Raw genomic sequence first — 17,946 nt, 5'->3', positions numbered from 1 at the left:
TCCATAGAGCCTCTCTTCTCTACAAGTCTCTGTGAGTGGTCAATGATCCCTAGGTATCAGCGCAAGATAGCGGTCTAATTTTTCCCAGTCACAGCATAGAGCCTCCGGTATCTACAAGTCTCTGTGCGCGGTGAATTAGCCCCAGTTCTCAGCGCTGTACGGTGGGGTAATTTGTGCAGCAGCAGGACAGGTTGGAAGAGGCAGTGGGGTGGCCAGGGGGAGAAGCAGGCCCAGAGCCAAGAATCCGCCAACTGTTTCCCACAGCACCCTCTCGCGGCAAGCCTCCATGCAGACGGCTAGGTGTTCAAATGTGTGGATGTTTTTAAGTAAGAGCGCGGACGACTAACGAACAGTGGTGTGCAACCTGTTCCGTACCAAAATCAGCCGGGGAGCCACCACTACCAGCCTGACCACCACCAGCATGCGCAGGCATATGATGGCCAAAAATCCCACAAGTTGGGACGAAGGCCATTCACCGCCTCTGGGTCACACCACTGCCTCTTCCCCTATGCCACAACCTGCCACACTGATCCAATTCACCTCCCAGGATGCAGGCACGAGCGCTTCCTGGCCTGCACCCACACCCTCACCTCACCCTCACAGTTCCCCCAGCACAGCGACAGCCCCCCCGGCCCAGCGACAGCCCACCCGGCCCAGCGACAGTTCCCCCCGGCACAGCGACAGCCCCCCCCCCCCCCGGCCCAGCGGCAGCCCCCCCCCCCGGCCCAGCGACAGTTCCTTTCCCCCGGCCCAGCGACAGTTCCCCCGGCCCATCACTTACCTGGGCGGCTTCTCGGCTGGGCTGCTGGGCTTCTCGGCTGGGTGGCTCTGCACCTTCCTCTAACAGAGGATGGTACAGAATGGCCGCTCCAGCGCGCTCCCGAGCAGTGACAGCTTGTCTGCGCATGCGCAGAAGAGCTGTAGCGGGGAGCACACTGAAGCGGCTCGTGCTGAAAGGAGAAGACCGGACTGCGCAAGCGCGTCTAAAAAAGCAAGCCGCCAGCGAATTTAGACGGAACCATGGAGATGAGTACGCTAGCAACGGAGCAGGTAAGTGAATAACTTCTGTATGGCTCATAATTAATGCACGATGTATATTACAAAGTGCATTAATATGGCCATACGGAAGTGTATAACCCCACTTTGTTTCGCGAGACCACCCCTTTAATTTTTTCTGGCCTTGCTCAGAGTCTATAAAAGCGACCATTTTCTCTGTGCGGTGAATTAGCCGTAGTTTTCATCACTATACAGTGGGTTAATTTTTTCTGGCCTTGCTCAGAGTCTATAAAAGCGACCATTTTCTCTGTGCGGTGAATTAGCCGTAGTTTTCATCACTATACAGTGGGTTAATTTTTTCTGGCCTTGCTCAGAGTCTATAAAAGCGACCATTTTCTCTGTGCGGTGAATTAGCCATAGTTCTCATCGCTATACAGTGGGTTAATTTTTTCTGGCCTTGCTCAGAGTCTCTCAAATCTACCAGTCTCTGTGGGCGGTGATTTAGGCCTAGGTCTCAGCGTTATACACTGGTTAAATTTATTCTGGCCCTGATCAGAGTCTCTCAAATCTACCAGTCTCTGTAGACGGTGAATTAGCCCCAGGGATCAGCGGTATCCACTGGTGAAATTTTTTCTGGCCCTGCTCTATGCTTTATCCTTCATGATGAAGAATAGGGGTAAGGGTCGAGGCCGAGGACGTGGGCCTCCCAATGAGCGTGTGGGCAGAGACCGAGGTCCTTGGCAGGGTGAAACAGTGCCCTGCTGCAGAGAGATTAGTAGAGCACCGCGTATCTCCACTCCCCAGCTTCATGTCACATTTTGCAGGTCCGCGTGGTAGACCATTCATTATTAAAAGCAAGCACAGCAGTGCAATCAGCTGCTGACGTGGATAGCGGATAACACCTCCACTACTTTATCCAATACCCAGTCTTCCACGCAGTCCACTCACGCCACCCAAGGGAATGCATCTCTCAATCCTCAGGCTGCTCCTTCTTCCGCCCAGCCTGGTCACTCTAGGAAAAGGAGAGATTATGATGAACAGGCATACACCCAAGAACTCTTCTCGGGTCCCTGCCCTGAGTGTAAAAAAATGGTTCAACAGCCACGTGAGGAGTTTTCCATGACCGATGCCGAAAATGTGGAACTTTCATAGACTCAGGGTGATGAGGGTGGGGACTTCGAATTACTTTCTCAAGATCTATTCGTGGATGATGAGGATGAGACACAGTTGTCTGTCAGCGAGGTGGTTGTTAGGGTAGTAAGTCTAAGGGAGGAGCAGACTGAGGAGTCAGAGGAAGAGCTGGTGGACGATGAGGTGACTGACCCCACCTGGCTTGCAAAGCTTCCTGAAGATAGGGCTTCAGAGGGGGAGGCAAGTGCTGCAACAGAACAGGTTGGAAGAGGCAGTGGGGTGGCCAGGGGGAGAAGCAGGGCCAGAGCAAATAGTCCACCAACTGTTTCCCACAGCAATCCCTCGCAGCAAGCCTCCGTGCAGAGGGCTAGGTGTTCGAAGGTCTGGTGGTTTATTAGTGAGAACACGGAAGACCGACAAACAGTGTTGTGCAACTTGTGCCGCACCAAGATCAGCCGGAGAGCCACCACTACCAGCTTCACCACCACCAGCATGCACAGGCATATGATGGCTAAGCACCCCATGAGGTGGAACGAAAGCCATTCACCGCCTGCGGGTCACACCACTGCCTCTTCCCCCGTGTCACAACCTGGAACAGAGGTACATTCCCCCTCCCAGGATGCAGGCACGAGCGCCTCCCAGCCTACACCCACACCCTCACCTCTACGGTCCTCCACTGCCTCTACCAATGTGTCCCAGCACAGCGTTCCACTGTCGCTAACCCAATCGTTGGAACAAAAGCGGAAATACACGGCCACCAACCCGCAAGCACAATCTTTAAACGTGCATATCGCTAAACTACTCAGCCTGGAGATGCTGACATACAGGCTATTACAAATGGAGGCTTTCCGCAACATGATGGCGGCAGCTGTCCCTCGGTACTCGGTCCCCAGTTGCCACTATTTTTCCCGGAGTACTGTCCCTGCCCTACACCAGCACGTCTCACGCAACATAAACCGTTTCATCACCTATGTGGTTACAGGGAAGATCCACTTAACAATGGACACGTGGACAAGTACTGGCGGGCAGAGACACAATATCTCCCTGTCGGCACATTGGTTGAATTTGGTGGAGGCTGGGACAGAGTCAGAGCATGGGACCCCTCACGTGCTACTCACACCAAGAATAGCGGGTCCTACCTTGGTGCTGGTATCTGCGGCGTATTATCTCACCTCCTCCAAAACCCCTCCCTCCTTCTCCTCCGCCACCTCTACCTCTCAATTAAAAAGTGTGAGCACGTTGCCAGCAGTCGGTAGCGCACGGCAGCACTGCTACAAATCACATGGTCTGGGGCTCATTCAGACGAATTTAATGAATGGCTGACTACTGCCTCTGATTGGCTGAGTTCTCTGACCAATCAGAGGCAGCGCTCAGCTGTCATTCAATGAATAGCTGATCGCTCACTCTGATTGGACACAGCGCTCAGCTAATCAGAGGCTGCGCTTTCAGGAGGCAAGGACTTTTCAATCCCCGACCCCCAGATACAGATGCAGACTGATAGGGATGGGGAGAAGAGCCGAATAGCGGTTCAGGAAGGGGGGGAACATTTTTTTTTCTTTTTTCACAGCTAGGGATGATTTTCAGGGTAGGGCTTATATGTCTAGCACCCCTTCTGAACATCATCACTGCAGGGGTTGCCTTCATCCCATTGCTTTCAACGGGGTGGCAGCAGCGCTGGCCCCATTGAAAGTAATCGGATAGCAGTGACAGGATTCTTTCGTCCCAGCTGCAGCCCCCTCATCACTGAACACTGTGACAGTCCTGTCAACAATCTCCTGCTTTGTTTACAGGTTGCCATAGAGACCATCGGCTTGTCAGAAGCAAGCCGATGGTCTCTGTGGCAGGGAGAGCTAGCGCTTGGCTGTGAGAGGACAGCTAGGTACTAGCTCTTACAGCAGAGATCATAGAAAACCTCCGATCTCTGCTGTGTTAACCCTTTACATGCTGCAGTCTATGTGACTGCAGCATGTAAAGGGCTGTCACTGCATCATGTAAAGGGCTATTACCATCGGCCCCCCAGAATGTGATCAGGGGTCCTGATGGGTCCCTGTGGAAGTCCCCTAAAGGGACAAAAAAAAAAATTTAAAAAAATAAAAATAAAAAAGGTTAAAAATTATTTAAAAAATTATAAAAGCACTTGTCTCCCTTTACTTTGTAAAAAATCAAAAATACAATCACACATGTGGTATCCATGTGTCATAATGACCCAGAGAAGGAAGTTAATGCATTATTTAACCCCTTAATGACATGGCCCCTTTTTTTCTTTTTTTCCTCCCCCCTGTTTAAAAAATCACAACTTGTCCCGCAAAAAACAAGCCCTTATATGGCCATGTCAATGGAAAAATGAAAAAGTTATGGCTCTTGAGACGCAGCTGCAAAATTAGTTGAAATTCAATGATTAGAGCATTTTAAAAAATCTGCCCTGGTGGGCACGACAGGGTGGTAGGAAACCCGCCACTCAAGAGGTTAATGCCCTGTAGATTAAAAGGATCATACTATGCAGCATTACACATAAAAACGATATTCTGCTAACCTTTTTATTCCTTATCTTCTCCTTGTAAAGCTGACCTAAAGATGGCGCCACCAGGGTACTTCCCATGATGCGCTGCTCTCTCTCCTCTTGAGCGTGCGCGCTCCTGACGACGCCGGTCACATGACTGAAAGACTGGCGTCATTAAGAGAGGCGCGTGCTGTGATGGGAAAAGCAATATCAAGCTGTGAGTGACGGCCTGATATCGCTCTCTCCATCCATGTGAGTCTCCTGGATGCACGGCGTTTCATGTGAAAACAGCCACGTACCCCTGCGGGGAATCCCTTTACTGCTTTCAACGGGGCCGGCAGCCGCGCGGGACATTGCCTGTCTTTTCAATGCGGCCAGCGGCAGCCCCGGGTACGGCGGGGATGAAGGAATCCTCTGCCACAGCTGTGACAGCTGTGGCAGAAGTGCAGCATGCTATCCCATTGCTTTAAATGGGATCGGCGTTGCTGCCGATCCCATTAAAAGCAGTGGTTTTTGGAAAACCCTGCAGCATGATTTTCGGGGAAGGGCTTGAAATATAAGCCCTTCCCTGAAAATCATCAATAAGTGGTAAATTTTTTTTTTTAAAAAGTACTCACCTATCCGCTGCTCACACGCGTCCTCCAGCTGGCTCCCCGACACTGCTATTGGCTGAGCGCTCAGCCAATTACAGATAGTTCTTAGCTATTCATTCATGAATAGCTAGGATAGTGCTATTCATGAATGAATAGCTAAGCACTATTTGTAATTGGCTGAGCGCTCAGCCAATAGCTAAGCACTAGCTGCTATTGGCTAATCGCTCAGCCAAGCAGCACAGCCCTTTCAGGAGGCAGGGATTTTTAAATCCCCGCCTGCTGAAAGTGCTGGATAGCAGTGTTGGGGAGCCAGCCGGAGGACGCGTGTGAGCGGCGGATAGGTGAGTACTTTTTTTTTTTTTTTACATTTTTTTACCACTTATTGATGATTTTCAGGGAAGGAAGGGCTTATATTTCAAGCCCTTCCCCGAAAATCATGCTGCAGGGTTTGCCAAAAACCACTGCTTTCAATTGGACCGGCAGCAGCGCCGATCCCCTTGAAAGCAATGGGATAGCATGCTGCACTTCTGCCACAGCTGTGGCAGAAGTCCACGGTATTCTCCTTATCTTTTTAATGGGGCTAGCGTAGCTGCCGCTTGCCCCATTGAAAAGACTGGCGATATCCCAGTTTCATTGCGGCTTCTTTCTTGCGCTGTGAGGCAAGCGTTTTCACTTGCTCTCGCAGCGCAAGATAGAAAATGTCACCAGTGGGTGTCCGCCCTCAATGGGAGAGCATTGCGATCACTTACCACTGCTGGTGATAGCTCTGACAGGAGATTCCTTCAACTCCCCGGCATGTCCCCTCATCACTGAACACTGTGACATCATTGTCACATCATTATCACATCATTGTCACATCATTGTCACAGTGTCCAGTGATATGGAGACATGCTGGGGAGATGAAGGAATCTCCTGCTACAGTTGTCACCAGCAGGAGCAGGAGATCGCAATGCTCTCCCATTGAAACTATTTAAAAGTGAGAGTATTCCCACAGTGGCCCACACAAACACACAGTGGCCCCCACGATGCACCTACATAGTGCCCCCACAGTGCTCCTACAAGGTGTACCCACAGTGCCACCACATGGTGCACCTAGTTAGTGCCCCCCATGGTGCACTTAGATAGTGGCCCCACAAGGTGCACCTGCACAGTGCCCCCACATGGTGCACACACAGTGCCCCTACAAGGTGCACCTTTATAGTGCCCCCACACAGTGCCCCTATATGGTGCCCCCACATGGTGCACAACACGGTGCCCCCATGCTGTTCGCACAGTGCGCCCCCACATAACATAGTGCCCCCACAGTGCGCGCCTCCCTGCACAGGCAGGATTACACTGAGAGGAGACACCTATATATAGATAAAACAGGACCCAACATTCACAATAGTCACTGCTCACCTCCTCCCATCACTGCACAGACAGGATTACACTGAGAGGAGACACCCATATGTAAAAAACACAGGAGGCACCATTCACAATAGTCACAGCTCACCTCCTGCCATCCCTGCACAGACAGGATTACACTGAGAGGTGACATCTATATATAGATAAGACAGGAGCCACCATTCACAATAATCACAGCTCACCTCCTCTCCTCCCTGCACAGACAGGATTACACTGAGAGCTGACATCTAGATATAGATAACACAAGACCCACTATTCACAATAATCACAGCTCCCCTCCCTGCACAGGCAGGATTACACTAAGCGTGAACACCTATATATAGATAACACAGGACCTACCATTTACAATATTCACAGCTCACCTCCTCTCCTCCCTGCACAGACAGGATTACACTGAGAGCTGACATCTAGATATAGATAACACAAGACCCACTATTCACAATAATCACAGCTCCCCTCCCTGCACAGGCAGGATTACACTAAGCGTGAACACCTATATATAGATAACACAGGACCTACCATTTACAATATTCACAGCTCACCTCCTCCCCTCCCTGCACAGGTAGGATTACACTGAGGTGCTCCCAAATAGTACCCCCATAATGCACCCCCCACATAACATAGTACCCCTATACTGCTCCCGCATAGTGCGCCCCCACATAACATGGAGCCCCATTGCGCTCCCACATAGTGTTCCCACATGGTGCTACCACAGTGCCCCCACATAACATGGTGCTCCCACGTAGTGCCCCCACACGGCGTACCCACAGGGCCCCCACATGGTGAACCTACATAGTGCCCCCACAGTGCCTCTACATGGTGCACCTATATAGTGCCCGTCCATACAGTGCCGCCACATGGTGCTCCCATAGAGCCTGCCCACATATCATAGTGCTGCCATATTGCTCCCACATAGTGCTCCCACAGTGTACCCCCACAGTGCACCCCCACATAACATAGTATCCCCACAGTGCTCACCTCCCTGCACAGGCAGGATTACACTGAGAGGAGACACCTATATATAGATAACACAGCACCCAACATTCACAATAGTCACTGCTCACCTCCTCCCATCCCTGCACAGGCAGGATTACACTGGATGGGAGGCTGGCTGGGTCAGTCATTGGCAGCGCCAGTAATACTACCCCTCACAACTCTTATTGTGCTCCCACATGGTGCTACCACAGTGACTTCACCTAGTGCCTCCACATAACATAGAGCCCCCATAGTGCTCCCACATAGTGCCCCCACATGGTGCTACCAGTGCCCCCCCCCCCCACAGTGCCCCAACATGGTGATCGTGCAGTGTGCCCCCAACTAACATAGTGCCCCCACATAGCATAGTGAAACACTCCATAATAGCCACAGCAGCATCAGCGCTCCCTCCATATTAGCCTCAGCAACATCACTGCCCCGACAATAGCAGCCGCAGCAGCATCAGTGCTTCCCCAATAGTTGCTCCAGCAGTAATAGTAACCCTCAATAATTGCCCCAGCGGTAATAGTGACCCCCAATAGTTGCTCCAGCACTAATAGTGACCCCCAGCAATTACCTCAGCACTAATAGTGCCCCCCAATAATTGCCCCAGCGGTAACAGTGCCCCCCAATAATTGCAGAAGTGATAGTGACCCCCAGTAATTAGCACTGCTGGGACAATTATTGAGGGGTCACTCACTGCTGGGGCAATTATTGGGGGTCACTATCACTGCTAGGGGAGTCACTATTTTTGCTGGGGCAACTGCCCTAGCAATAATAGTGACCCCCAATAATTGCCCCAGAAGTGATAGTGACCCCCAATAATTGCCCCAGCAGTAATAATATGGGGCTTCACTATCACTGCTGGGGCAATCATTGGGGATCACTATCACTGCTGGGACAGTTACCCCTTAATAATTGCTCCAGCAGTAATTGTGACACACAGTAATTACCCAGCAGTGATAATGACACCAAGTGATCATCACTGCTGTAGCAATTATTGGGGATTACTATCACTGCTTGGGCAATTACAAACCTGTCCCAGTACCGCACCCGAACCGAACAGTGACAGCCCGACAGCGACCACCCCGCCCTCGGCACAACAAGTTATAGCAACAGCCCCCCCTACGGCCACCAACCCGCCCCTGTGCAACAAGTAATGGTAACAGCCCTCCCTACCCACACCCCGTGCGACAAGTTAGGGTAACAGGCCCCCCTCCCCCGTGCGACAAGTTTATGTGAAAGTCCCCCCACCCCCTGTGCGACAAGTAATAGTAACAGCCCTCCCTCCCCACACCCCGTGCGACAAGTTAGGGTAACAGGCCCCCCTCCCCCGTGTGACAAGTAATAGTGACAGCCCCCCTCCCCACACTCACCCACGCCCCATGCGACAAGAAATGGTGACATCCCCCCCATGTAACAAGTAATGGTGACAGACCCCTTTCCCCCACCCAACCCCCGTGCGACGGGTAATGGTGACACCCCCACCCCCGAAACGACAAGTAATGGTGACAGCCCACCTCCCCCTACACACCCCCTGTGCAACAAGTAATTGTGACAGCCCCCCATCCCACCACCCACTTTCCCCCGTGCGACAAGTTATGGTGACAGCCCACCCCCCTGTGTGACAAGTTATGGTGACAGACCCCACACCGACACAGCCCCCGCCCCTAGTAATAATACTTACCCTCCAGCTGAGACCGGCGGACCCTCACTGCGAACTGCCGCGCGTACCCGAGACAGCATGCGCGAAGACACAGGCACGCACTCACAGCCCAAGGAGCGCTACTGCGCATGTGCAAACAAACGGGACGCGAGTCCACAGTTCGACTAGAGGAGAAGACAGAAGAAAGAAATTTGTCGGAACCAGGGACAACAGGACCGTCAACACAAGAAGGGGGCACTCCTGTAAGTATATATCTTCTGTATGGCTCATTAACAAAGCACAATGTATATTACAAAGTGCTTTGTAATTGCCATACAGAAGTGCATACATACACTTGTCTTGGCCAGACAACCCCTTTAAGGTTTTTTTTTTATTTAAATAGATTTTATTTTTGAAATATTTTTTTTTTTAATTAATAATCTTAATTTTTTTGGTCCCCATTGGTGATTTGACCTTGCAACAGTTTGGTCACTTCTACAGTAGCATATAGTATTATTAACGATGCTTTATTGAGAGCTGACTGTGACAGAGCTTAATAGACTGCAATACATGGCAGACCCAGGAACCTTCCCTTGATTCTGGGCTGCCATGTGAACCCATCTGCACCTCACAATACCTTCATGTAGAAGCTCCTCTTTTCATTTTACCCATGAACTCATAACCTTTTTACTCATTTAAATAAAGAAAATATCAATCTCGTAATTGTTCTATCTTCCTTCATTAAATAACATGAGGTATTGGTTTATATCTTGGCCAAAATACGCAAACATGTCAAGTTCCACCATTGTGTTAACTTATCCAGGTCTTAGGGCTTCTTCACATGGCCGTGTTTGTGCACGTTTTTTCATCACTGAAAACTTATTCTTCATTGTGTGGATCCAAATGAACAATAAATAATATATTGAGGAGATGCCAGTGACTGCTCAGTGTGTTTATATATGCACTGGGTATGGTCTGCCAGTAAAACAAAGTCATGTACTGACAATGCAGTGGCATGAATATATGACCTGGCAGATACTCCAACACCCCAAGTGCACCAAACGTACTAACACCACGCTATGCCAATATAAAATCAAAGTGTATGGACAAAGTAGAATGCAATACAGAGGTGTTCGTTTCCACCGCTTTTGGCCAAGATATGTAAGCTCGCAACCCACGTCAAGGGTCCTCATTACCTTGCGAGTTCCCTATCCTAAAAAAAAACAACAAAAAAAAACCAGGCAAACACACGGAAAACAAGCTCCATGCACAGCAGATGTTGCCATAGCCAAATTTCTAGGGGTTGTTTAGTTGTAAACTTTTGGTGGCCTATCATCAGTTTAGGTCATCAATAGTAGAGTGATGTGGATCCATCACACAATACCCTCACCAATTAGCTGTTTACCAGGCCAGGGTGATTGTACACTGAGCTGATTTCTGTAGGAAGCATATAGCTCCTTTCGCATTGTAGCGGCCTTGCTTTGTGGTGCAGTCCAAATTCCCTTTGAAAACTGCCCTGGGAATAGAGCTGTCTTCTTTCTGCAGAAATCAGCTGAGTGCTTGACTACATTAACCTATGTCTGTGAATACACCCTGGCGGATATGCTAGCGATGGCCTATTCTAAAGATAGGCTATCAATCATTTGCAAATGGACAACCCCTTTTAATTATGGCCCTACAAGGCAGCAGTGATAATCTCTAAGACACCATGCTGCCCACAAATACATAATAACACAGGCTGAAGAGAGACAATGTCCATCTAGTTGAGCCTGTTCCCCCCCCCCCCCCTGTTGATCCAGAGGAAGGCAAAAAACCCCCAATGAAGCAGAAGCCAATTTAGCCCATTGGAGGAAAAAATTCCTTCCCGACTCCATAATGACAGTCAGAATAATCCCTGGATCAACAGTTTGAAAGTTGGTACAGCAGATCGATGTTATGTATGCAGCAAGACAAGATGCCCAATATTTCTAGCAGTAGAGTAAGAGTTGAAGCATGGAGAATGTCAGCTGAACTGATAAGCCAATGGGGAATGTGGAATGAGTGGTTGTTGAGAAAAGGTAGTAAATTAGATTGATGTTTTCTCAACTTCTACACATTCTCCATCGACTTATCAATTAGGCCCACATTCTCCACGGTCAATATCTTTCCCTTCTGCTCCCAACATGGGGCATCTTCTCCTGCTGTATAGAAAACATCAATGTGCTGAACCACCTTTTGTCACTTTCCACACATTCTACATTCTCCCTCGGCTTGTCATTTAAGTCCATGTTCTATATGCTCAAAATCATTCTCTACTGCTCTAAATGTGGCACATGTTGTCCTGATGCATAAATACCATCATTCTGCTGTACCACCTTATCATGTTAATCCAGAGGAAGGCAAAAAAACCCCAATGAGGCAGAAGCCAATTTAGCCCATTGGGGGGAAAAATTCCTTCCTGACTCCATAATGGCAGTCAGAATAATCCCTGGATCAACATTTTGAAAGTTGGTATAGCAGATCGATGTTATCTATGCAGGAGGACAAGATGCCCAATATTTCTAGCAGTAGAGTAAGATGTGGAGCATGGAGAATGTCAGCTGAACTGATAAGCCGATGTAGAATGTGGAATTAGTGGTTGTGGAGAAAAGGTGGTAAAATAGATTGATGTTTTCCCAACTTCTACACATTCTCCCTTGGCTTATCATTTAAGTCCACAGTCCCCATGATTAAAATCTTTCTCTACTGCTCTAAATGAGGCACATGTTGTCCTGATGCATAAATACCATCATTCTGCTGTACCACCTTATCTTGTTGATCCAGAGGAAGGCAAAAAACCCCCAATGAGGCAGAAGCCAATTTAGCCCATTGGGGGAAAAAATTCCTTCCTGACTCCATAATGGCAGTCAGAAAAATCCCTGGATCAACATTTTGAAAGTTGGTACGGCAGATCGATGTTATCTATGCAGCAAGACAAGATGCCCAATATTTCTAGCAGTAGAGTAAGATGTGGATCATGGAGAATGTCGGCGGAACTGATAAGCCAATGGGGAATGTGGAATGAGTGGTTGTTGAGAAAAGGTAGTAAATTAGATTGATGTTTTCTCAACTTCTACACAATTTTCCTTTACTTCTCATTTAAGTCCACAGTCCCCATGATTAAAATCTTTCTCTACTGCTCTAAATGAGGCACATGTTGTCCTGATGCATGAATACCATCATTCTGCTGTACCACCGTATCTTGTTAATCCAGAGGAAGGCAAAAAACCCCCAATGAGGCAGAAGCCAATTTAGCCCATTGGGGGGAAAAATTCCTTCCCGACTCCATAATGGCAGTCAGAATAATCCCTGGATCAACATTTTGAAAGTTGGTATAGCAGATTGATGTTATCTATGCAGGAGGACAAGATGCCCAATATTTCAAGCAGTAGAGTAAGATGTGGAGCATGGATCATGGCGGCTGAACTGATAAGCCAATGGGGAATGTGGAATTAGTGGAAGTGGACAAAAGGTGGTAAAATAGATTGATGTTTTTTCCACTTCTACACAATTTCCCTCGGCTTGTCGTTTAAGTCCACAGTCCCCATGATTAAAATCTTTCTCTACTGCTCTAAATGTGGCGCATGTTGTCCTGATGCATGAATACCATCATTCTGCTGTACCACCTTATCTTGTTAATCCAGAGGAAGGCAAAAAACCCCCAATGAGGCAGAAGCCAATTTAGCCCATTGGGGGAAAAAATTCCTTCCTGACTCCATAATGGCAGTCAGAATAATCCCTGGATCAACATTTTGAAAGTTGGTACGGCAGATCGATGTTATCTATGCAGCAAGACAAGATGCCCAATATTTCTAGCAGTAGCGTAAGATGTGGAGCATGGAGAATGTCGGCGGAACTGATAAGCCAATGGGGAATGTGGAATGAGTGGTTGTTGAGAAAAGGTAGTAAATTAGATTGATGTTTTCTCAACTTCTACACAATTTTCCTTTACTTCTCATTTAAGTCCACAGTCCCCATGATTAAAATCTTTCTCTACTGCTCTAAATGAGGCACATGTCCTGATGCATGAATACCATCATTCTGCTGTACCACCTTATCTTGTTAATCCAGAGGAAGGCAAAAAACCCCCAATGAGGCAGAAGCCAATTTAGCCCATTGGGGGAAAAAATTCCTTCCTGACTCCATAATGGCAGTCAGAATAATCCCTGGATCAACATTTTGAAAGTTGGTACGGCAGATCGATGTTATCTATGCAGCAAGACAAGATGCCCAATATTTCTAGCAGTAGAGTAAGATGTGGAGCATGGAGAATGTCGGCGGAACTGATAAGCCAATGGGGAATGTGGAATGAGTGGTTGTTGAGAAAAGGTGGTAAAATAGATTGATGTTTTCTCAACTTCTCCATTCCCCTCCCTTCCAATCGCAGGCTTACCTCTTGTTCCTCCCCGCTGATACTGTGCAATGGAAGGGGCGGAGCTAAGCATAGGAGCCCATGCAGCGGCCGATGTTCTTGGACTATCTTTTGGGCCCAATGTAAAAACGCCCGGAGCTATATTGGCTTGGAAATACGCCCGTGTGATCTGATGCATTGGAACACAGGTTGTGTTAAATTGCTGTCTGTCAAGGCTCTGGACGATATTATGGTCATTTCCATATGCGGGGAGCAGCCCATGAATACATTGCGGCAGAAGGAAAGGCTTCTTCACCTCCGTCCAGAAGGGATTTCCAATTCTGAAATCACGTGGGAAACGGCACATTCATCTCCAATATTGTCTTTAACCCAAAGTCTGCCGGCCAATCCAAGGAGCAGACTTGTTGTTCCAGGTACTGAGCCAAAAACTGAAGAGGAAGATACATGGGAGTGCTGGCATAGATCTTGCCCAGTGAGACCAACTTCAGGTTCAGCAGTTGCATCCTGTCGGCAGCATCCATCTCTACGCTGTCCTTCAACTCTGTTTGTATGATTTCCTTCCATATCTGCTGCACCAAGAAAGCATTAGAAAAAGAAGCACATCTAAGGATTGCAAGCTTGCACTCTGAAAGCTGGAATGGGTCTGCAAATTTCTCATACAGAACTGTAAGGTCCATTACCTGTGAATCAAGCTGCGCCGCAGAAGTCTGTGCTGGAGGATGTTGGGAGTATTTCCTGAGTAGCACTTTCTGGATTTCAAGCTGTACTTTAGCGACATCCATTAAGTCTTCCAGCTCATGTATGAGTTCTGAATCTTCAGCACGTCCATACTGGCCATTGGTGGTTCTGGCACACAAGATGGCTCTAGATAAGTATTCAATCCTTCCTTTCAGAGAGATGTTGGGGCTCTCGTAGTCCGCTAGTTTGGCCATCACCCTGGCAGCTTTGATGGGACTTCCCTTCTTCTGGTAGTAACAGAACAATAAATTCATGTAGCGCACTTCGTTGTCCTCATGGTTGGACATGCGCACCAAATGAGACTCCAGAAAAGGTGACTTCAGCTCCAGCAGGACGTCTGTGAGATCAACCTTGATGAGCCAGTTGAATAACACAATATGGAAGAATTCATCTGCAGAGCGCGGAAGCAATTCCAGTATCTGGTGAAAAAGAAGTCCAGAGGGGCCGTGCTTTGTGGTTACTCTTCGGGGAGCAGATTTCCTTTGGTTGACCAGCTCTTGCAGTAAATCAATGATGATTTTGTAGCTGTGCATCTTGGTTTCAAATGCTTGTAAGCCCAACTCATCGCCTTCGGGCTCACCGTTCTTCAGATAGCGCAAACCAAGGCCTTGCGGATCCTTGTTTCCAGCATATGTAAGGCACAGCTGTACTACACCCTCATAAAAACACTGCTGTCTGTACTTGCCACAAACACTAGCCAAGTCAAGAAGGTGACATACTTTCTGGTACTCCTGCAGTGACGCGCGCAGCAATTGTTCTTTATCATACTTGTTGTTGACTTGAAGGGATCGTTGTATAAGTACATAAGCCTTGGACAATATGGCATCTTCACTGCTGTAAAATATCGGGCACATGTGCTGCAGGTAAGAGATCACCTCATCCGTATTTACATTGTGACGGATATGGCAGTCGATCAATGATGCGATGAGAGTCTTGGTCAGCTTCTTCCCTCGGATGACTAGATCTTTAAAGGTCATGTTTTTCAGCTGCTTCTGCAACTCCTTGCGAAGCCCAGACACTACCTGGTGAAAGTGGGGCTCACAGAACTGGTTCCACACCGCTAAGGTTTGGCAGGTCTTCTTCACCAACTGGTGAATTCCTTGAAGGGAGGTCTTCTCCGTTAGCGGGGCCTCAGTGTGACACTCGTCATGTACCTCTTGGTGATGGCAGGTGTTGGTATCACGCTTTAGGAAACTGAAGGCTTTTCCAGAACTGTTCTTCAGCTTCTGCCTTGTGCCGGTGGTCGCCCTGTTGCCACGAGGGATCGTGCTCTCATATTTAGACTTTAGATCTCTGAGGGTGCCCGTTCCAAAATTAAAATTTCTCTCCAGAAATCCTTGTAAGTCTCTGAGGTCTCGTAGAGCTGATTGCAGAAGTTCTCCGGAGATGCCACTATCCATTTTTATGAAGTCACCGTTGTCATTCTTGCATGTTCTTTCGACTATGAGGTCTTTATCCCAGATGAGGTGAATAATGCTGGTAAAATAGATGTAAATCCCATTGTGTCCTCCAGAAAAATGTTGTTGAGTTGAACCCTGGAAGCGTTTATTTGGTATCTGGCTACATGTGGGTAAGGGTGACCCAACAGATATGGTGTTATTTGCCCTGGTGTTATTGGGTGCGGGAAGTGAAGAGTTATTCTTCACCTGCGCTATTCCTCCATATCTGAAAAATACCTCAGTAGCCCAGGTAGACAGCTTCTGATCGGAGGCAGCAGTAGAACACGCAAGGTGTAAACTAGCTGCACAGGCCTGGTCCGGGTGATACACCTTAAAAAGTTGTTCAGTCTTCTGCTCATCTTCATCTTCATAAGCGTCGATGAGAGGATCCTGAAGCTGCTCCACCGGTCTGACCAGAGAGAAGATATGGCTTCCATGTGCGGAGAGCACAACAAACGTCTTGGCTGGAACCATATGTTGTTGGATGGAAGAGTCCTTGACAGACGCAATTACACAGGAATGACCCCGCAGATGTTTTACGGCATGTGTTTCCATTAATTGGTTCTGAAATGGGACGCAGTTATGGTTGATGCACCATAGTTGGTCATAGACGGCGTTTTCAGCAGCTGCCATAAGGAAAACGCCATCGCTATAAAGCACTTGATGGACGTTTGATGGCTTGTCCACGGTGGCAGAGTCTATAAATCCGGGCGGTAGGCGAATATGGACTAAATCCAATCGCCAGGGCTGAGCTGCGGGCCGCTTTGACGGGGCGGATGTAAAGTAAAGGCGGACGCCGGCGCCAGTAATAGCCACCAAGTCACAATTCACAGATTCTGAATCTTCAATGACAGCAATCTGAATGATGGGCCTGAAGAGTGACGGGTCGGCTGTCTTGGCGATCCCTACAGCAGCGGATACGATGGCGTCCTGGAATACTGACGCCTTTTTGGTTATTCCGCTGCCATCTGGACCCAAGTCATAGACCTGTAGTACGCCGCTCTCAGAGCGGGTATACAAGATGTTTCGGCTGTCATCCACAGCGATCTGAACGACGGGGTCATGGCTGCTTAGAAGCCAGGAGGCGAGCAGCACGCCGGCCGCGCTCCGCGTACAGTTAATAATCTGCCACTTGGGGCTAAGCCAGCCGGCTTCAGCCCGGTAGACCACTTCATACAAGCAGCCGGATGTACCAGACAGAAAGATGCGCCCATTGTGTGTGCCGGCGACAGATACGTAGGTATCTTCTGCAGCGGCTGAATACAAGGGCTCTTCTAGCAGCTGGATCTGCCCAGAAGGGTTGTCATGGGGATCTTCAGGCTGCAGACAGCTCACTCCTAATACAACAAGTGTGACCGGAGTGGCAATGATCAGCAGATGGGATGTCTGTGGCTGGACGACACCTTCTTGAGGTCTGACCAGTCCAGCACACACTATTGTGTCCCTGAGGCCACCAAAGCGAGTGACATTCCGGCCGGTGCGGAAGTCCCACAGGAAGAGGTCACTGCTAATGGCCAGCCAAGCCTGGCTTATCTCAGGGAACACTCCCATCATGCAATGAGTGTTCTTCATAGGGTTAAAATAATCTAACATCTCCGGGGGAAGCGGCACTGTGTGCACAGCGCTGACCACCGGGAGTGTGGGGGCGACACCGAGCAGATGAGGGGCCTGCAGAGGGTAATCAGCAGGGGAGTTACCTGACAGAGCAGGGCTGTCCCGAAGGTCCAGGGCGGATGACAAGTCCCTGTAGGCTGAGGCCTCGTGCAGCAGGCGCTGGATCCTCTTCTTGGCTGCGTCCATCGCGTCGTCCATACGGGTTGAGCGCGACTCTCAACTGTCAGTTGAGCCGTGTGCAGTCTGTTGTGACATCAGGTGCGCGCGGGAGGACACGTGACCCGCGGAGCTCGAGCGGGGTTTGACAGCTCACGTGACTCCTGTCTCTTCTTCCTGCAGAACTGCAACACAGAGTAGCCGGGAGGCATATTTGGGATTTCAGCCGCAGTTCAGTAGCAGTGAGCGATTCCAGCGACCTGATTGGTTGTTGGAGACACACCCCCTTTGGAGATGTGCACGTGTGGCCGGGTAGTTAAACAAGCAGCAGCACGGCCGTAGGAGGGTCGGCAACTAAGCCCAAG

The 17,946-nt window shown here is 49.0% G+C and overlaps 1 pseudogene; it reads right to left on the bottom strand.

The window, feature by feature from the left end:
- Positions 1-1,966: 1,966 nt before the first annotated feature.
- LOC136626611 (nuclear pore complex protein Nup155 pseudogene) lies at positions 1,967-17,832 on the bottom strand (annotated as a pseudogene).
- Between the last annotated feature and the right edge of the window lie 114 nt (positions 17,833-17,946).

The sequence above is a fragment of the Eleutherodactylus coqui genome, chromosome 4 (assembly GCF_035609145.1).
Source record: "Eleutherodactylus coqui strain aEleCoq1 chromosome 4, aEleCoq1.hap1, whole genome shotgun sequence".
Taxonomy (NCBI): Eukaryota; Metazoa; Chordata; class Amphibia; order Anura; family Eleutherodactylidae; genus Eleutherodactylus; species Eleutherodactylus coqui.
The sequence above is the reverse complement of the archived record's forward strand: the minus strand, read 5'-3'. Positions and strand labels throughout refer to the sequence as shown.